We start from the raw sequence: 21,912 nt of genomic DNA on the forward strand, positions 1-21,912 counted from the left end.
GGATTATATAGTATTTATCTTTTTATGAATGGAATCCAGTACAACAGCCCCATTTTTTTCATTTACATGATAATTTTTTTTATATTTATTAATGATATGAATGAAGGCTTACAAAGCTTAATGACGAATTTGTGTATTGATGATAGAAAGTTTGCCAGGATATGCTACTGCAATAATGTAGAAAAATTATTATGATGTGCTGAGAAGTGGCAATTGATGTTTAACACTAAAAAAAAAAAAATATATATATATATATATATATATTGTACTGTGCATGTTTGCAGTAATTAGAGAATTAACATACGAGGTTAGCACACTCAGGTTAGTGGAAAAGAAAAAATTCTTGTGGGTAATTGGTAATTGTGCAGCCAGATGTGAACTTCTCTGAGCAGTGCAAATCGGTACTTGGACAACTCACGGGATTTTGTCAATGGTATACAGGAATTTTTCCAGCTGGGACAAGGAAGTGATTATCTCATTGTGTGAGGCCGCATCTTGAGTACTGCAAATCGGTTTGCAAGTCTCATTTTAAGAAGGATGTAGATATGTTGGGCCTGGTTTAGAGAAGCACAAGATTACTGAGAGGAAGAAGAGAGTACTCTTGCATAGATGGATGTGTAGAAATTACCTTCAATCAGCGTTTAGTTTATTGTTGAATCAAACTTACATCTGGTGTTTGCGATTTGGGTAGTTTGAGTAAAATGAAGGAAGAAGATTGTCTAGCTTTTTTGGCTAATTCTATTTTAGCTTGTTTTCCCGTATCCTTTTGGAATACTAGTACTAATACTAAGTCTCTGATGCGCCTAAAACTCTACACCAACAGCAACACCAAATAGCTTTCTACTATGGATTTAGAATGATAAAATAATGCAATGTTTTATCAGTAGTATCAAACAGAATAAAAATCTATCTATATTAGGAAGAATTAATTTTAAAGTCTATTTTGATGATGCCACCCTCTTATGGTTGTTACAAATAGAAAACTTGCCCACACTTCGGTCTTTCCAGTTCTCATGGATTATTGTTAAATTTCATCCATGGGAAATGTTAAGTAATTGTTTCAGGTCCAAACACTTTAATTTTCCTGCTTTCTAATTTTTTTTCTTCCACGTTATAATTAATTACTTCAAGTAGCTAATCAAACCCTTTAACATTCTGAACCGACTTCCGCCTCTTTTGAACTCTGCTGATTATCTTGCAACGGTACAATAACCGAGTGATACATCTCTAAACGCTCTAGTCATACTTTCATGGATTTATTTAGCACTTTTTTCCTCTTTGGTCAAAAATTTACAAATGAACAAATTTGTTTTTCTGGGTTTTCCTTGTTTCATCTAAAAAACCTACTTATTTCTTCTTCCACATAAAAAATTTAATTTTAGAAACATAAGGCATTGACATACAATTTTTTTTAATATAAAATTAAACTATCACAATCACTGAATTGTATAATTTTTAATACCTATTATGTGTTCCTGTTCCAGTTCTCAGAACTTTTAACCATCCATAGTACGGTCGTAAATTTATTATTCTGAACATGTATAATTCATATGAAATAGCGTGGAGCTGTACTGTACAACAGTGGTTCCCAAACTACTGAGAACTACGAATCCCTTCAAAAATCAGAAAATGTTTACAGACCCCTATAAGTATGATCTTATTGTAAGGTGCAAAAGTAGCGCCCTTCACTGCACTAAGCCAGGTGTTATATACAAAAAAATTTGTATATATATATATATATATATATATATAACTTTATATTATATTATATACAGGGTGATTCACTACCAGTGCGACAAACTTGCAGGAGGTGTAGGGGGCACAAAGACGAATCGGAATCACATAGCATTGCAGGGCCCGAAATGCCTTCATCATGCGGTAGAGGACGTTGAACGGGAGGTCGTGTGAACAGCGATCCCGCTGGAAGTCAGCATTTGCGAACCGGTTCCCGAGGCAGTAGGATGGACGAGTATTCAAACGTTGAACTAGCCGACATGCACCGGTCTCTTGGTGGACTCGGGAGATTGCAGCCCTCCGGCGGAGAATGATGAAAGAAAGAAAAGGCTTTCAAAGAGCCCGAAGAACATGGCCAGGAAATGAAGTCGAAGCATTAAGACAGAGATATAAACAAGCCAGAAACCAATATACCGAAGCCATCAAGAAAAGCAAAAGGAGCTCCTAGTCTCCGCAACTGGAAAGACTGACCCCTGCGGAGTAGTCTATAAGGTAACTACCAATAAGCTTCCCAGGGGGGAGGTGACTGCTACCACCAGGACCCAGCATGGAAATCTTACCACCACTTGGGAGCAGTCGATAAATAACATCCTAGATGCAATATTCCTAAAACTAGAAATGCCAATCTTACCAGCACAGCAACACATATGTGAAAACAACAACAACAACTACAACAGTCAAGAGATAGAATCCCTCCTTTACCCTGGATGAACTCGGGGAGGCTGCACGTCGAATCAGAAACAAGAAATGCCCAGGCCTTGATCTCATTGAGCCCGAAATATTGAAGAAAACAGTGGAATTTCAGCCACAATTACTCCTCATATTATACAATAGATGCTTAGAAACCGGCCTATTCCCAACTACATGGAAAATAGCTAACCTAAAATTAATACTAAAAAATCCTACAAAGAATCCAGAAAACCCCGAGGCCTATCGACCGATCGCACTGCTTCCAGTGGCCAGCAAGCTGTTTGAAAGATTGCTCCATAAAAGAATAACAAATCACTATGAAACAGCAGGCCTCCAATCCGCAAACCAGTATGGCTTCAGACCCGGGACCTCAACTGTGGAATCTGCTCAAGATAGTGCAGGACTGCAGACAAAAGTACTTGCTGCTCATCTCCGTTGATTTTGCCGGGGCGTTTGACTCACTTTGGTGGCCAAGCGTTCTGGCGAGGCTGAGGAAGGCCCGAGTGCCGATAAACTTGTATAAAGTCATCGAAAGTTATCTAACCCAAAGAAGAGTGGAGATAAACGTGCAGTACCAGAAACTTACGAGAGAGGTGCACAGAGGTGTCCGCAGGGGTCGGTTCTGGGGCCACTCCTGTGGAACATGGTCCTCGATGAGTTCCTCGAAATGGATCTGGGACCTGTGGGAGCGCATGCGTTCGCAGATGACCTTACCTTGACAGTGGAGACAGACTCCAGGGCCCAACTGGAGGTGTTGGAAAACCGGGTACTACAGCAGCTACAACAATGGGCTTCCAAAAACCAATTATGAATTTCACCAGAAAAAACCTCATCAATCTTCCTCAGAGGGAAACTACAATTGCGGCGGCCCCCGCAAATAAAAATTGAAAATGTCACCATAAAATTCGCGAGCGAGCTAAAGTACTTAGGCGTAATCCTGGATAATAACTTGTCTTTCCAGCAGCACCTGAAATACATCCGGAGAAAAATCAGGGGCTACTCTGGGATGGTAGCCAGGATCGCAAAGAAAGCCTGGGGTCTCAAAAAGAGAACCCTGTCAATATACTACAAAACAACTTTCCTACCAGCAATCACCTATGCAGCAGCGGTGTGGTTTCCCAAAGCAGCACTGGTTGTGAACAGAAGAACACTTGAAACAATCCAAAGGACCATATTACTCACAACAACACGAGCTTGCAGCACAGTAAGCACCAGAGCACTGCAGGTGCTTGCCGAAGTGCTCCCCATGGATCTGGAGGTTATCCAGTCAGGGTTGCTGTTCCTGCTTTCCAGGGGAGTGGCTGCCACCCACCAGGGCTACACGACTGATCCGGCGAACAGCCTAAAGAATGAAAAAGTCAGGTTACAGACCCACCTCCTAAACCTTTGGCAGAGAAGGTGGACTGAGACTACCAAGGGAGAAGTGACAAAAAAATTCCTACCGGACATCCGCAAGATATATCCAAAACAACCGGTGTGGTACTTCCCAGGGTACCACATGACAACACTGTTAACAGGACATGGCCCCTACAATGAAAAGCTTTTCGGGCTCGGTCTCACCGATGATCCCAGCTGTACATGCGGGGAGAGCGAAAGCTGGAGCCACATAGCTTATGAATGTCCACAATATGAGGACCTCAGAGGGATTCTCATATCAAGAATCAGATACCTTCCGAAGGGAGCCAGAGTTCTCTTTCCACATACCTGGTCCGGCTCCCAGTGCCAGTGACGGTAACTAGCAGTCTGTGGTGTTCCACAGACCCTAGGCTAAGCGGCCAGATGAACAACATAACCCGCACTAAGCAAACATGAACATACACTAACATATGCTATCTGGCCTTGACAGTACTGTACTGTCTTACTTCACAAGAGATTCAAATGCGGAGTTGTGCGAAAGCACCGGTGCCGCTTGTCAAAAAAACACTATGTCACTATGTCACACTATGTCACCTTCCGAAGGGATTGGAGTCCCACTTCCTGGACTCAGAGGAAGAATACAGGGCGCTCTCCCTCTTCGCGCAGGATCTATTCGCTAGGAGGAAAATTCTAATTGCAATCTACAGCAATCAACACAGAGACTGACAAGAAACGCTACCAGATGAAACAGAAAATCGAAATTCGCGGGATACCAGACTCAACCAAATGGAACGCTGACAACTGGAAGAGACGTTAGGACAGGAATTACCCCATGAGTGATATTGAAAACAGAGAAGAGACAAAAAGCAGCATAACTGCCAACAGACTGACGGTGACCTGAAGAGGGCACTCTAGCCCCCTTCACCTTTTAATCCCACATCCTTGGGGAGGGGGAGGGGACGACCTTCGCTCCCTCCCCTTCTCGCCACCCTACATCTTCTACTCTGGTGGGGCATGGGCATGCCTCACTGAAAACTGGGGCTACCTACTCTATTAGTCCCATATTTCTGTCTCTCACCCCCAGTCTTCTGTCTCCTCCCCACTTCTATCTTTATGCTAACGAAAGCCCCACACAACAAAAATTAACGTGCTAAAAATCCTTGAGCCCAAATTCGGCATAACAACTTTAGCGATCATACCCCCACGCCAATGCATATGTGTATGTATACATGTGTATGTAATTGTACATGTGTATATATATGTGTGTGCATCGTCACTAACCTAATGGATTTTTTTTTATAGGTCCTAGCCGCTGAAATCTCAGGAAAGTAAGCCGCAGGACCTGCCGGAGTAAAACTGAGTCTATTGGGTTCCTGGTCTGCCTCCACGGGGCGTAAGTGGGGCAACGTTGGGCCTCAGCAGGGGTCTAGCGGCTAAATGACCAGATGAACAACGGTACACGACACTACACATGAAAAGTCCCTCACACTTTTAAATCTCTGGCATTTCCCAGTGAACTGGTTCACCCACAATGAAAGCAACGCAGAGATGGGGGAAACCCCTGGTGCCGTATGACAATAACACACTTTACACTTTACACTTTACCTCGCGCATGGAGCTGCAGACTGTAACGGGCGCGCCGCTTTCCGCTTGTACCAGAAACGTTTCTCGCACAGGCGTGCTCCTCATCATACGATTTTCGCACGTGTGCGCAGAAGGGTACGTGAGACTGGTTGTTTCACGAGAGGTACCATGAATTGAGAGCGAACGACGAGGACGCCAGACAATGAGGAGAATGTCCTACTTCTTGCAGAAGGCAATCCGAGTACGAGTACTCGAGCGATAGGCCAACGATTGTGCATTTCCCAATCCACTGTATGGAGGATACTGTCAACAAACCAAATGAGTTCATACCATCTGCAACGCGTCCAATCATTGGAGCCTGTGGATTATCCACTCCGGAGGACTTTTGCTACTTGGTTTCTTCAACAGAAACGGTTCGCAAATGCTGACTTCCAGCGGGATCGCTGTTCACGCGAGCTCCCGTTCAACGACTTCTACCGCATGACGAATGCATTTCGGACCGTGCAATGCTATGTGATTCCGATTCGTCTTTGTGCCCCCTACACCTCCTGCAAGTTTGTCGCACTGGTAGTGAATAACCCTGTATACATATATATATATATATATATATATATATAAAATTTTATATTATATATATATATATATATAACTTTATGTATCATCAATTTGCTATACATAGAACGAATAATTTCACCAGTTCCAGAGGGTCCGTTTCACTGACCCCCCTGGAAATGGTCTACGCACCTCCAGGGGTCCGCGGACCCCAGTTTTGGAAACGCTGCTGTGTAATATGCGAGCGCATTTTACTGGTTGTGTGTCTGCGCGCGTAGCACAGTGGTATCGTCACTGTGCCTTTTCAAACCAGGGCCTTTTCCACCGGGTGGAAAAGGCCCTGGTTTGAATTCCGTCAATGACGCGAAGAACTTTAGTGGGTTTTTTCACTCCGTGGCTGAGTTAGTCGGTTTCAGGCGTAGATAGCAAGGTTTTTTTCGTCCAGCAAACAGGCAAATCGACTAGAGAACACACGCAATTTACAGACAAAATAAATATAAAAAAAAAAAATAATAAATATTCTGTTTGTACTCCGGGACGACCAAACGGTCAGAGGAGTTCACAAGATAGACAGTTTACAAGAAACAGCACCGCATTCAGTAGTCACGGGCTTGAACCCCGCTCACTCAAGGCACGTGTACTTATACACTCGCGCACCTGACCACTAAGCTACGGCGGTAGTTGTAATTATTTACAGGGGACCCTAATATTATAATATCATATCTACTGTTTGTGTCTCTGAAATAGTTTCAAATATGCTTCCTTGCTTACCAACTGAGCCTGCTCAGTAACACCTTTTTATTAATTTTAGGTTAAATTTTTAGTATTGTATTGTGTTACTGTTTACTGGAAAACATGTGGCTCCCACACAAATAACATATTTTCAACCAAAAACATGTTGGTAAGCAAGGAAGCATATTTGAATAGCATATTTGAAACTATTTCAGAGACACACCCAATAGAGTGCGCTCTCATATTGTACAGTACATAGAGTAGTACCGGTAGCATAGTGATAAAGTATAGCCTGTAGAGTTTATTTCTGAGAGTCGCCCTGTATCTAGTGTGCACACCTAGAGGCGTGTAGTTGAAGAAATTTAAATTTGGGTACGAACTTGATAAGAATGTATTGGTGAAAAAAATAGTGGCCTCAATTTTTGCTATCATTTGATAGCATCTACTTAAGCAATGTAGTTTCCCTTATTAATTATTGAGGTAAACAGTTAGGTACAGTAGATTATTAGTTTACATTTTGAGAATTTAACGTATGACATTATAAGAGCACGCCGAACAGTTTTAACCCAGCATTAGTGATGTGAGAAAGGTGTATCATCGTTTGATTGAATATGCACAACCTAGTGCGTGTGCCTTTTCAAGAAATTACAATTTTGGTTAAGAAGTATATGTATTTTAAAACATAAAACCAGTGGCATACCCAGAAATAGTTTTTTTTTTTTTTTTTTTTTGAGGGGGTTCGTGGGGATTTCCTGCTTTTATTAATATTATAATTAGCCATATGGTGCAAGGAAGCCTGAGGCTTTTGCTGCACCAGCCAAAAAAAAAAAAAAAAAAACTGATTTACCGTGTGTGTGTGCGTGCTTGCGAGAGAGAACAAGTCAGAAGTAGAAGGGAATCACCAAGAAAGAGAAGAATGATGATATCTAGCTCAGGACCCTAGGTGTGCCAAGCCCATATTCACCAGATGTGAGCCCCTGTGGTGGCATCATTGGTAGTTTTAGAGCGTCAATATGTGACAGCAATTATATGATACAAAATATTCTTGGAGATTATTCCTTTAAGCCCCATTTTTAAAACAACAAAAAAAAAATATATATATCATCGGCCAAAAAAAAAAAAAAAAAAACACACACACTTCACCCATTCTTATCCTCCAAGAATTTGGAAAACACAAATGCAAGTAGGAGTTTGTTATAGGTTAAATGACTGTGATGAGTATAATAGTACAGGCAAAATGGGCCACCAAATCAGAATGTCTTATCAAGGGGAACTTAACTTTATTGATTGGAATTTATAGTTCACTCAGTATTCAAAACATTTGTGGATTTGCTGGACAAGTGCTTTCTTAGAGAAAGCAGGCATCGGGCAAATCCAAAAGCTACAAGAGAAAGCATTCTTAAACCAGTTGTTATCAGGAGTGAGATTAAACTTGCTTTAAGAGTCTTCAAGTGAAGGAACTGCTGGGGGCAGTGGTGAAACTACCACAGTGCTAGGTTTTACTGTTGGTGGCACTGAGTGGGGGATGGGTGGGTGGTATGGTTTTTAAAGGTCATAGAGGGGCACAATTGCTGGTTATGCTATTCAAAAAAAAAAAAAAACTTCCCATTTCACTCATCCATTCCCACCAAATGTTTTAGTTCTGCCTTGAACTTATTTAAGTTTACAACCTCCACTATGACAGATGGAAGTTTGTTCCATCTCTCAACCACCCACTGGCTAAAGGCAAATTTCCGCACATCTATTCCTCAATTGAATTTATGTCCCCTAATGTTAGTAATCTCAGCAAGAAGAAGAATCCCATCAGCATTGAGCTTGCTCAATCCATTCAAGGCCTTATACACCTCAATTAGATCACCTCGCAGGTGCCTAGTCCACAGATTCTGAAATTTGCTTAAGCCTTTCTTGGTAAGAGCAACCCATTGTTCCACTCACCAATCTTGTTACTCTTCTCTGTACTCGTTCCAACAGCTCTACATCTTTCCTAAAATTAGGCCTCCAGACCTGTTTGCAGTACTGAAGGTGTGGCCCTTATAAAAGGGGACAGTCACCATATCTTTGCTGGCAAAATTTCTGTATATCATTGACAAGAAACCATGAGCTACTTTTGCAGCCTGTCAGCACTACTCAGAAAACTTAATATCTGACTGCACAATTCCCCCAGGTCCTTTTTATTCTCTACTACCTTGAGTGTAGTACCACACAGTTTGTTCATTACTCTGGGTTTACTGCTACCCATATGGAGTACTTTACATTTGTGAATGTTAAACTTCAGTTGCCACCTCTCAGCCAATCTGCTCAACTTTTCTAGATTCTGTTGCAGTAGTATATTATCATTACTATCATTAACAACCCTGCCAATCTTACTATTGTATGCAAAATTAGACATTAACTCTGATATACATTCATCAGTATCGTTGATAAATGAAGAAAACAACTGAACCCTGGTGGACTCGACTAATAACATTAGTCCACGAAGAGCAGTGTCCGTTGATTACCACTCTGTCTTCATCCACTCAACCATCCTTTCATCCATTGCAGCAACTTGCTCTTAATGCCATACTGTTTCAATTTGTACAGTAGGCTGCCATGTGCAACAGTATCAAAAAGCTTTCCTAAAATCCAAGTATATGATATGAAAATTATTTTTTGCATCCAGTTCCTTTGTGACCAAATCATAGTACCCAATCAAATTGGTCAAAACTGCAGTTATTGTCTGGACTATAACTGCAGTCTCGTCTAAATGATCCTGCAGTGCTTCTTTAACCAGTGACTCTGTTATTTTCCCTGGAACAGAAAAACTAACACGTCTGTAATTACTTGTCATCCTTTCATCCCCCTTTGTGAATTGAGGACACATTTGCACGTCTCCAGTCCATGGAGACGTTAAAAAATCATTTAACTCACTACCATAGTTTAATACACCTCTGGCATTCCCCTCCCTGAATAACTCCTCATGTGTAAATGTAGATTCAAAATACTCATTCAGTTTGTTAGCTACCTGAGCAGGATCATCAACAGTTGAACCCTCAATATCAATTGGACCAATCCGATTCATTCTCTTCCTTCTAGACTTTACATAAGTAAAGAAGTCTTTGCTGTTTTTCTTTGTATCTCAGCAAGTTCGAGAGGCAACTAGAGTAAATCCTACATCAGCACAGTGTGGTCACTGCCACCTAGTGGTTCCTTTATCTGCAGATTTTTAAGTTATGAAGAATTACAGCTGATAATCAGATCAAGAGTATTATTCCCTCTAGTTGCCTCTCGAACTTGCTGCTGCTGTAGAAAACAATCATCCAATAAATCCACAAAAGTCTTGCGAGTGATCAACCCAAAAGTTCCAGTCAACATCGGGGAAGTTAAAATTCCCCATTATACGACAATCTTCTCTTGCCCACTCTATTTCTCTGTATAGTTATTCATTGTGTTCATCAGAGTCATTAGGCCTAAAACACACTCCTACTCTCAATTTTGCTTTTCTAGTGCTTACATCACATCAAACTGACTCAACATTGCACTGTCCGCCCTTGTCAGCTGGATGCACTTCCTTAGCTGTTATGTGTTTCTTACCTAACAGTATAAACCTACCTCCCTTTCTATCTTGTTTATCCTTTCTGTACAAAACATTATTTGTACTCCCCAATTTCCAGTTCTGTATTCCTTATACCTGTGTGACACCACATCTCTGATATCCCAACAGTATCTGCCTTTCATGTTTTGACCAACACCTCAACTTCATCAAATTTATTTACTAAATGCTTAGCATTGGTGTACACGCAAGTACACACACACACACCTGTTGTTATTCTTAGCTACCCTAACATAGCCCATATATTTATTTGTTCCTAAAAATCCTGAGCACCTTGCTTTCCAGTCTGCTGCTCATTCCAATAGAAGCAGCTCATTCCAATATAAACTTTCTTTTTTTGCCAAGGACTTTTTATAATCTGCCTTAGCCTGCATTATCCTCACAATGACTTGGTTTCAGATTTGTTTGTACATACTCTAAGTTTTAGTGTTTCCATATAATTTATAATTATCTCATGCATTTTCTTCTGTGCAACTAGAATCATCAATTAATCTGACATCTCTTTTAGTCTAAACCTTGGTTGGTACAAAAAGCTTAGTAGCTTCTATTGTTACTTCCCTGAATGTTTCCCATTTAGAATTTGCAGTGGGTAACAATATTACTCATTCCCATGACAAATAATTTAAAAACTGTCTGAGACCATTGCGGTCTCCTTTACGAAAGCAAAAGCTCTTTCTTTGTCCTTGACAGTAGTTACAGATTCTTCATAAATGAGCTGCTGCTGATAATTAGATCAAGATTATTATTTTCTCTTATTGCCTATCTAACATGTTAGTGTAAGAAACAATCATTCACAAAAGTCTTGCTACTGTGTGAGTGAGTAACTCACAGGGTCCATTCAATATCTGGAAAGTTAAAATCCCCCATTATGAGAGTTTGATTTACTTACCCACTGTATTTCTCTATATAGTTTTGTTATATAATCATCAGCTTTATCCTTTATAAAATATGTAACAATAGTTTTATCCTTTGTAAAACTATTGTTCTGCCAATCCTTGAATTCAGTTCACCCATCTGGAATCCTCACACAAAGATTTTAATTAACAAAATTGAAGCAGTCCAAAAATATTTTGTCCATTACTTTATGTTCCGTAATCGTCTATTTTATCACACAGTGTACTGTGAATTGTTGTGTGATTATTTTCATCTGAGGCCTCTTCGTGCTAGAAGAGTTATTGCTGACATCACTTCTAGCCAAAGTAATCACTGGAACTTATGAAGCATTTGATATCCTTAGCAAAATCAACTTCAGTGCTCTTGTAGACAGGTCAGGAACCTTACACTGTTTCGCCTTGACTCTGCAGTCACTGACTTTATGAAGTTCAGTCCACTGAACAGAATCAGCAAATGACTCTCTCATTGACTTTTTTGACAACTCCCAATCACCGATGGACTCCATCCACAAGTTTGCCTCTTCTCTTGAACCGCAAAGTGACTAGCTCTCATCTAATTATTGTAGTTTATTTTATTATTATTATTTGTTTTACTACTTTCTGTTCTCCAATTAATTAATTTATTATTTGTTTTACTGGTAACTTAATGCATATCTCTTTTGTACATATGATTTTAATGTTTGAATCCATCAATGTTTATGTTGTTGTTGTTGGGTTCCTTATTATTATTATCAACTCTGTTCATTGTTCTGCTCTCAGATACACTGTTAATGGTTACCTGTTGTGTATCTTGTTATTAATAAAATAAAAAATCACAGTCATTAGGCTTATAACACACTCCTACCTGCCTTTTTGTTTTCCTAGTGTTATACACTGTGCTGCCACTTTATTAGGTACACCCCTGCTGTGTACACAAATGGTTTGTTCCACAACATTGCGTCACATGACCACAGTTGTGGATATAAATGCAGCAGAACAACCTTTCTAGTATCAGTTAAGCATACAAACCGCAGCGAGAATGGGGAAAAGGACTTTGAACGTGCCGTGGTAGTAGGTGCAAGATGTGTTGGACAAAACATCTTTGAAATGGCAGTTCTCCAGAACTTTTCACACACCACAGTTTCAAGGGTGTATCAAGAATGATGCAATGAACAGAAAACATCCTCTCAATGGCAGTCCTGTGGAAGAAAATCGCTTGTTGATGAAAGAGGTCGGAGGAGGATGGCTAGAATTGTGCAAGCAAACAGATGGGCCACAATGTCGTACATCACGTCAGAATACAACCTTGGTGCGCAGAACAAAATATTGCAATGGATCATTAGTCGCACTGTTGCAAATGGGCTACAAAAGCTGATGGCCACATTGTGTACCTTTGTTATCAATGAAGAACAAGAGAGCACGCCTCCTGTGGGCTCATCAATATCGGCACTGGACTGTCAAGGTTTGGGAAACAGTTGCCTGGTCTGATGAGTCAAAGTTCCTGGTGCATCATGTTGATGGAAGGCTCAGAATTTGGCAAAAACAACGTGAATCCATGGACCCGTCGTGTCTGACGACTACTGTGCAAGGTGGTGGGACAGTGTTATGGTGTGGGGAATGTTTTCTTGGCACATGTTGGGTCCATTGATACCCATAGATTCACTGCTGAATGCCACTTCGTACCTAAACATTGTTGCTGACCAAGTGCATCCGTTCATGTTGACAGTTTATCCTCAGTCAGATGATTACTTCCAGCAGGATAATGCACCGGTGCACAAAGCCCTAATCACTATGGAATGGTTCCAGGTACATGACAATGACTTTTCTTTGCTGCAGTGGCCCGCTCAGTCCCTGGATCTCAATCCTATTTAACATCTTTGGGATGAGCTGGAAAGAGCTGTTTGGTGCAGGCCTACACCTCCGTTGAATCTCAAGGAACTGTGTGACACACTCATGTCTGTATGGTACCCCATTTCCTGCACAACATTTTCAGCATCTTGTTCACTCCATGCCTAGATGAATTCAGGCTGTTTTGAAGGCTAAAGGAGGCTCAACACGCTAATAATTAGGTGTACCTAATAAAGTGGGAGCACAGTGTATAATGCCATCAGAAACATGGTGCCACTCGGACATAATGGATGCTGAATTTAAATAGAGTGAGTACAATGTGTACTGAAATGATGTCAGACAGGACAAACAAAATGGTGATGTTAATCTAGTTGGTGTATAAGCAAGTACACGTGTGCCTGTGTTTGCTCCTAGTGATACTAACTTAATGTGTATTTGCTTGACCCTTTAGCACTACCATTAAGCCTTGTAACCCACAGCATTTTGCTTTCTAGGCTGCTGTGTGTCCTAATAGAAGCAGTGCAAGAATCACTTTCACCTCTTCCTGAGGCTGCTGTCCATCTATGAGTCCATCTTCCCCACCCCACTCTCAACTAGCAGTTTTCTGATCTCCCTAACACTGCCTTGACAGCATCAGCTATCAAGGTAGCCGCAGTTGCTTTGTTCATTTTTAGCTATAGAAATTTTTTTTTCACTTTACTTTCTGATATTATAAAATTTTTTAACTTCAATCACTACTAGATTTCTGCTAATCCATATCAAAAAATATGAATGCATATGCAAATATTTATTCAGTTCATCAGCAGACTATACCGGGGGCTCACATCTGGTGAGTATGGGCTTGGCAAACCCAGGGTCCTGAGCTGGATATCATCATTCTTCTCTTTCTTGGTGATTCCTTTGTACTTCTCTCTCTCTCTCTCTTGGGGTAACTCGAGATTTTTTTTTTTTTTGGCTGGTGCAGCATAAGCCTCAGGCTTCCTTGTACCATATGGCTAATAATAATAATAATATACAGAATCAATAATTTTGCCATTCGTGTCCAGTGTGATTCATTCTTTGAGCCCTCCTTTTAACACATGCAAAGAATTCCTTGCTGCACTCTTAGCCAAAAACTATTCATAATTTGCCGGAACACTAAGGAACTTGATTACAGACTAACTTGAGCTTATCATGGGACTGTATATTCCCTCGAATTTTGTAATCATACCATGCATTTTTTTTTCTTCCACTAATCTCAGTTTATCATATCTATTAGGCATATATCTTGGTCTAAATCTTTTTAACACTTTCTTGGTTGGTATAAAATGCTTAGTGGTATGTATGGTTACTTATCTAAACATCCCATTTGGCATTTGTATGTTTTAATATAAGTTAGCATTAGTAGTGACAGATGATACAAGAAAGGCAAGATTATACACCATCAGCCTTAAAAAATAAAAAAATTCCCTTCTCACCAGTCCATTCCCTCCAACAGTTTGTCTAGTTCTTCCTTGAATTTATTTAAATGATCACCACCTGCTGGCAAAGACAAACTTCTGCACATCTATTCTGCAACTATCCTTCCTTCTTAAATTTGAATTTATGCTCCCTCATGTGTGTGTAGTCTGAGCAAGAGAAAGAATCACATCAGCATTGAGCTTGCTCAATCCATTCAAAGCCTTAACACCTCAATCAGATCTCCTCACCTGTGCATAGTCTCCAGAAGTTGCAATTTGCAGAACTGAAGCCTTTCTTGATAAGAGCACTCATTTGCTTCGCTCACCAATCCTGTTGCACCGTGGTGCCTCCATAGCTAGGTGGGCAGGAGCAGCAGTGCGTAGCACATGCTTCTTGATTAGACCGGGGTTCGAGCCTGCGACCACCAAATACGGAGGATGCGGAAAGGTCAGGGAATGACCACCGCATATCTCCAGAGCAATATGGACTTAGTTGCTAATGCTCCTTAAAAAAAAAAAAACCAAAAAAAAACCCAAACCTGTTGCACCTCTTTGTACTTGTTCCAGCAGCTCTACATCCTTCCTGAAATGAGGCCTCCAGACTTGAATGTAGTACCCAAGATGGAGCCTGACCATTGCCTTATACAATTGGATAAACACCTTCTTATCCCTCCTAGCAAAATTCTTGTATATCCTTGACAAAACCCCATGGGCTGTCCTAAAAGCCAGTTTGCGCTGCTCAGAGAACTTCATAAATGACTGCACAATTATCCCAAGGTCTTTTTCATTTTCCACTACCTTGAGTCGAGTACGACCACACAGTTGGTATGTTATTCTGATGTTACTGCTACCCATATATAGTAGTACAGTGGATTCCGGTTATTTGGGCCACCAGTTAATCGGGGCAGCCGTTTATTTTTGGAAAATCTTAAAAAACAGAACCCAATCAAGAAAATAGTCAGGGTTACTTTGCTTAATTGGGACAACATGCCGTTTAATCGGGGCAGGAGACCGCAGCACTGGAGATTACCCTACGATTGTCTCCAACCGTTCAGTTAGATTTCTGGAGGTCACAACCATAAAACAATAAAAACAATTGGCAGTCAACCTGTTTATTGGGCTTTTCTGTTAGTGCAATCTATCATAAACGGATAGTAAACTCGATTTTATTGAATTTGCGATAATACTGACAGCTGGAATTCTGTGAGATATTATGGTGAAATGTGTTTACACTTCCATGGAATCTTCAATCATATAAAAAAAATTAATTTTCAGAATCTTCTCTTCATTTCTATTTTTAAAGCTTCATAACTTGTTACTCCGTTCTCACTTGTGCATATCGTGTTACTTGCAATTTGTGTGTGCTGTGTGTTCTTTGTTATTGATTGCTTATCTTTTTACTGTTTTAAATTTTAATCCCCACCCGCAAATGTCAGTGAACAGAAATGTCAACTAGTTAGTATGTACATATTACTGTACGTATTAATTATTCCGATTTTCACGTATCATTTAATTTTTAATTGGTAAGGTAATGAAGGGTAAATTTGTGCTTAATATATCCTTACTTTTATAGCCTGTGGATAATATTCCTCCTATTTTCGCTGCTCAGAGGATATATTACGAACGGTACTTTACTATGGCGAATCCATCATAACATGATTTGATTGTACAGTGAACCAATTGTGAAGTGGGGGGCCATTGTATTTTTACTTTTTTTTACATGAAACTTTGTGATCGCTGTTTAATAAAATTAAAATTCAATTTTAATAAAATTAAAATTCAATTCACAAACGTGATCACAATGATCGGCGCTTACTACATATTGTATAGCGAACGGTACTTTACTATGGCGAATCCATCATAACATGATTTGATTGTACAGTGAACCAGTTGTGAAGTGGGGGGGCCATTGTATTTTTACTTTTTTTTACATGAAACTTCGGATAATTGGGGCAGCTGCTTAATCGGGCCAAAATGCGCTAGTCCTGATGTGTCCCAAATAACCGGAATCGACTGTACTTTGCATTTGTTAATGTTAAACTTCAATTGCCATTCTCAGCCAATCTGCCTAACTTTTCTAAATACTGTTGTAGTAGCATACCATTATTATTGTAATTACCCACCCTGCCAACCTTCTTATCTTCACACTAAGACATTAACCCCATGGGCTCGCATCTGGTGAGTATGAGCTTGGCACACCCAGGTCCTGAGTTGGATATCATCATTCTTCTCTTTCTTGGTGATTCTCTTCTACTTCTGACTCTCTCGGGGTAATTTAGAAATTTTTTTTTTTTGTCTGGTGCAGCATAAGCCACAGGCTTCCTTGCACCATATGGCTAATAATAATTATGCTTGCTATAGCTTGATCAATATCGTTAATAAATGCAAAAAACAACAATGGGTCCATCACTGAACCATGGGGGTCTCTACTGATAACTTTACCCCTCCTGTTCTGTTTCTCCTTTCTGTACACATTGTACACCCCTTTATTCAAATTGTGCATACTTTATATTTGAGCGACACCGCATCTGTGATAGTCCAATGATGTTTGTATTTTGTCTTCACCAGCACTCATCAAATTTATTTTCTATGCTCCTAGCATTGGTGTACCTGTTACATGAGTATATGATGAGAGCCCTGTCAATCAATTCGGCCCTGGAAAGATTGTGCAGGGCTCAAGGGGTAGACTTTTTTTCAGCCTGGTCTGTACTTGTTAACAGGAGAGACTGCTTCTACAGGGATGGGATACACTTAAATAGAAAGGGTGCAAGAATGTTTGCTGATGCTATCGAGGCAATGTTAGGTGGGTCGGAAAACTGCTAGATTGGGGGGATACAAGGACTAATAGATTAACAGTAGCCACTGGCAGAGGTGAAAGTGATTCTTGCACTGCTTCTATTGGAATGAGCCGCAGCCTGGAAAATAAGATGCAGGATATTTCAGAGACTGCTGGGAATCATTGGGGTACAAGTAAACACATGGGTTGTGTTAGGGTAGCTAAGAAAAAGAACAGGTGCATGTATACTTGTGTGTACACCAATGCTAGGAGTTTAGTAAATAAATTTGATGAATTTGAGGTATTGCTCAAAACATCAAAGGCAGATATTGTGGGGATTTCAGAGACGTGGTGTCACACAGATATAAGAAATGCAGAACTGGAATTTGGGGAGTACAATGTGTACAGAAAGGATAGACAGGATAGGAAGGGAGGAGGGGTTATGCTATTAATTAAGAAACACATAAAATCCAAGGAAGTGAAGCCAGTCGACATCGCTGGACAGTGCAGTGTCGAGTCAGTTTGGTGTGACATAAGCATTGGGAGATCAAAATTGAGAGTAGGAGTGTGCTATAGGCCTAATGACTCTGATGAGTATAATAAGAAACTGTTCGGAGAAATAGAGTGGGCCAGTAAATCAGAGAGTCTTATAATGGGGGATTTTAATTTCCCAGATATTGACTGGAATTTGGGGGCTGGTCACTCACACAGTAGCAAGGCTTTTGTGGATTTATTGGATGATTGTTTTCTACATCAGCATGTTCGGGAGGCAACTAGAGGGAGTAATACTCTTGATTTGATTATCAGTAGTGATTCTTCATGCATTCAGAATCTGCAGATAAATGAACCACTTGGTGGCAGTGATCACAGTGTGCTGAAGTGGGAGTTACTCAAAGAGGTAACTACCATTAGGGGTAAAGGGAAGGGGTATTGCTTTCGTAAAGGCGACTACAATGGACTGAGACAGTATTTAAATTCTATACAGTGGGATCAACTGATGATATTGCCAACAGCAAATTCAAAATGGGAAGCATTCAAAGAACTTATCGTGGAAGCTACTAGGCTTTACATACCAACTAAGAAATATTGTTCAAGGTTTAGGCCTAAATGGTTGTCAGATGAACTAATGAGGCATATGGCAGAGAAGAAAAATGCATGGGATACATACAAATTAACACGTGACACGGATGCCTATGATAGATACAAGTTGATCTGTAACCAAGTTACAAAGGAGGTTAGGCAGGCGAAGGCAGATTACGAGAGATCCTTGGCAAGGGATGCGAAGAAAAACAGCAAAGAGTTCTTTACTTATGTAAACTCTAGAAGGAAGGGGATGAATCAGATTGGTCCACTTGAGATCGATGGGTCAACTGTTGATGACCCTGCTCGGGTAGCTAACAAACTAAATGAATATTTTGCATCGACATTCACACATGAGGAGTTATTCAGCGAGGGGAATGCCAGAGGTGTATTCAACTCTAGCAGTAAGCTAGAGAATCTTGTAATAACTGAGAGCAAAGTGGAGGAGAAATTGTTGAAGATAAACACAAGAAAGGCACCTGGGGTGGATGGGATCTATCCAGTTATATTAAAGGAGGCAGCAAAGGAGGTAAGCAAACCCTTAGCCATAATTATGAGAGCTTCCTTGGACTCAGGGGAGGTACCCATTGACTGGAGATGTGCAAATGTGACCCCAATTCACAAAGGGGGATCAAAGGCTGACACAAATAATTATAGACCTGTGAGTTTAACTTCTGTTCCCGGAAAATTAATGGAGGCACTGGTGAAAGAAGCACTGCAGGATCATCTAGACAAGACTTCAGTTATAGCTAGGACACAGCATGGTTTTGTTAAAGGGAAGTCTTGCCTGACCAATTTGATTGGATACTATGATGCAGTCACAAAAGAACTGGATGCAGGGAATAACTTTGATATTATATACTTGGATCTTAGAAAGGCTTTTGATACTGTTGCACATGGAAGACTGCTGCACAAATTGGAGCAGTGTGGCATTGGAGGCAAGTTGCTGCTATGGATAAAGGGGTGGTTGAGGGGGAGAAGACAGAGAGTGGTAATCAATGGACACTGCTCATCGTGGACTAATGTTATTAGTGGAGTCCCTCAGGGTTCAGTATTGGGGCCTTTATTGTTTTCTGTATTTATAAATGATATTGATGATGGTATATCAGGCTTAATGTCCAAGTTTGCAGACGATACAAAGGTTGGCAGGGTTGTCAAGGACACTACTGACACTATGCTGCTGCAACAGGATTTGGAAAGGTTGAGTAGATGGGCTTCGAGGTGGCAAATGAAGTTTAACATTGACAAATGTAAAGTACTACATATGGGAAACAGCAACCCCAGAGCAACGTATCAACTCTGTGGTACTACACTGACAGTGGTAGAGAATGAAAGGGACCTGGGGGTGGTGGTGCAGGCAGATATGAAGTTCTCTGAGCAGTGCAGACGAGCTGCAAGAGTAGCTCATGGTGTATTGTCAATGATATATAGAAATTTTTCTAGCAGGGATAAGGAGGTGATTATTCCCTTGTATAAGGCAATGGTCAGGCCACACCTAGAGTACTGTATACAGGCCTGGAGGCCTCATTTCAGGAAGGATGTAGAGCTGCTGGAACGAGTACAGAGAAGGGCAACTAGATTGGTGAATGGGACAAAGGGGTTCTCTTACGAAGAAAGGCTTAAGTTTTGCAAATTACAGTGTCTGGAAACTAGGCACCAGCGGGGTGATCTGATAGAGGTGTACAAAGCCTTGAATGGTTTGAGCATGCTCAATGCTGATGGGATTCTTCCTCTAGCTCAGAAAAATCACCTGAGAGGGCATAAATTCAAATTGAGGAAAGACAGATGTAGGATAGATGTGCGGAAATTTGCCTTTAGCCAGCGGGTGGTTGGTGGGTGGAACAGACTTCCATCCCTTGTCGTGGAAGTTGATAGCCTAAATAAGTTTAAGGCTCAGCTGGACAGGTATTTCGAACCAACAGAGGGGTGAAGTGGAAGTGGTTATTTTTATTTATTTATGTTACTTTTTTTTTTTTTTTTTTTTTTTTTTTTTGGCTGATGCTGCATAAGCTTGCTTTCTTGCATCAAATGCCTCTACTAATGCTAAATGCTAATGCTAATGAGAAACAGCCTCTACAGTTATGGGATACATTTAAATAGAAAGGGTGCAAGAATATTTGCTGATGCTGTCGAGGCAGTGTCAGAAAACTGCTAGTGTGGGGAGATAAACAGACTAAAAGATTAACAACTGCAGCAGCAGGCAAAGCGGTGCCTCTGTAGTCAGGTGGGAAGGAGCAGCAGTGCGTAGCACACTCTTCTTGATTAGACCGGGGTTCGAGCCTGTCACCACCAAATACGGAGGATGCGGAAAGGTCAGGGAATGACCACCGCATTTCCCGGAGCAATATGGCCTTAGTTGCTAATGCTCCTAAAAAAAAAAAAACCAAACAGGCAAAGGTGAAAGTAATTCTTGCGCTGTTGCTATTGGAACGAGCAGCAGGCTGGAAGTCAAGGTGAAAGGAATCTCAAGGACTGCTGGGATTCATGGAACAAGTAAATACAGGCTGCATTAGGATAACTAAGAGTCAGCTCTTATTATAATTAACCAACTTTCTTATCATCTGCAAACTAAGACTTGTTCCATGAGTCCCAGCAGTCCTTGAAATTCCTGTCACCTTGACTTCCAGCCTGCTGCTCATTCCAATAGAAGCAGTGCAAGTATTACTTTCACCTTTGCCTGTTGCTGTTGTTAATCTTTTAGTCTGTTTATATCCACAGACTAGCAGTTTTCTGACACTGCCTCGATAGCATCAGCAAATATATTTTTTTTCATCCACAGATCTCCCACTCTTAATGCATTAGTAATTCTATGAATAAATCCCACATCCACACACTGTGATCGCTACTACCTTGAAGATTCTTAATACATGATAAACATCATCAGATCAAGATTATTGCTTTCTGCTGTTGTCCCTCAGATATATTGAGGTTGGGATAGTGATGTAGAAAGCAGCCATCCAGCAAATCAAATGTTTTGATACTGAGCGAGCCGTCATCCCCATGAGCCATAGTTGTTATCTGGAAAGATAATCCCCATATTAGAATGCTAAGCCATATACTGTGCCAGTGATGATGACATTCTAATTTGCTTGCCTGTTCTATAAATTGGAGCAATATGGCATTAGGATGGAGTTATTACTGTTATATGGATAAAGGGATTGTACGTGTCAGGAGACAGGATGTCTATAAATGGCCACTTCTCTTTGTGAAGGTACACAGGGGTTGTTGGACTCCTTATGATTTTTAATGTTACTAGTGTAGGTATTTTAAGTTTGATGTCTAAGTTTGCTGATGATACCAAGGAGTGCATAGATGGTAATGCCGCTTCAAGAGGATCTAAATAAGTTAAGCAGATGTGCTTTAAAATGCTAGTGTTGGTTTAACAGTGATAAATACAAGGTTATACATTTGGAGTAGTTAGTAGCCTCATAATAACATACCATTTGTGTGGTACCAAACTCAAAAGTAGTGGACTATAAGAAAGACTTAGGATGAATTGCACAGTCCGACCTGAAATCCTCGGAACAATGTAAATAGGGTTCTATAAAAGCTCATGAGAATACTGTCAATGACATACAGGAACTTTTTGCCAGCATACATAAAGAGGTGATTATCTCATTGTATCAGGCAGTGGTTAAGCAATATCTGAAGTGTATACAG

At 40.6% G+C, this 21,912-nt stretch overlaps 1 protein-coding gene across 3 annotated transcripts in view; it reads left to right on the forward strand.

The window, feature by feature from the left end:
• The window catches only part of LOC150087009 (leucine-rich repeat-containing protein 40-like), a 500,077-nt gene that overhangs the window by 34,186 nt on the left and 443,979 nt on the right, over positions 1-21,912 (forward strand). Inside the window, exon 1 of one of the 3 annotated variants that reach the window (XM_090372898.1) lies at positions 6,934-7,020. The exons of 1 other annotated variant lie outside the window; for it this stretch is intronic. The gene's annotated coding sequence lies outside the window, so the exon portion shown is untranslated. Of the gene's footprint in view, positions 1-6,933; positions 7,129-21,912 lie in introns of those variants that run through there. One more of the 3 variants, XM_090372896.1, reaches the window with a different exon arrangement.

The sequence above is a fragment of the Mastigoproctus giganteus genome, chromosome 4 (assembly GCF_048544385.1).
Source record: "Mastigoproctus giganteus isolate SK-2022 chromosome 4, ASM4854438v1, whole genome shotgun sequence".
NCBI classification, from domain to species: Eukaryota; Metazoa; Arthropoda; class Arachnida; order Uropygi; family Thelyphonidae; genus Mastigoproctus; species Mastigoproctus giganteus.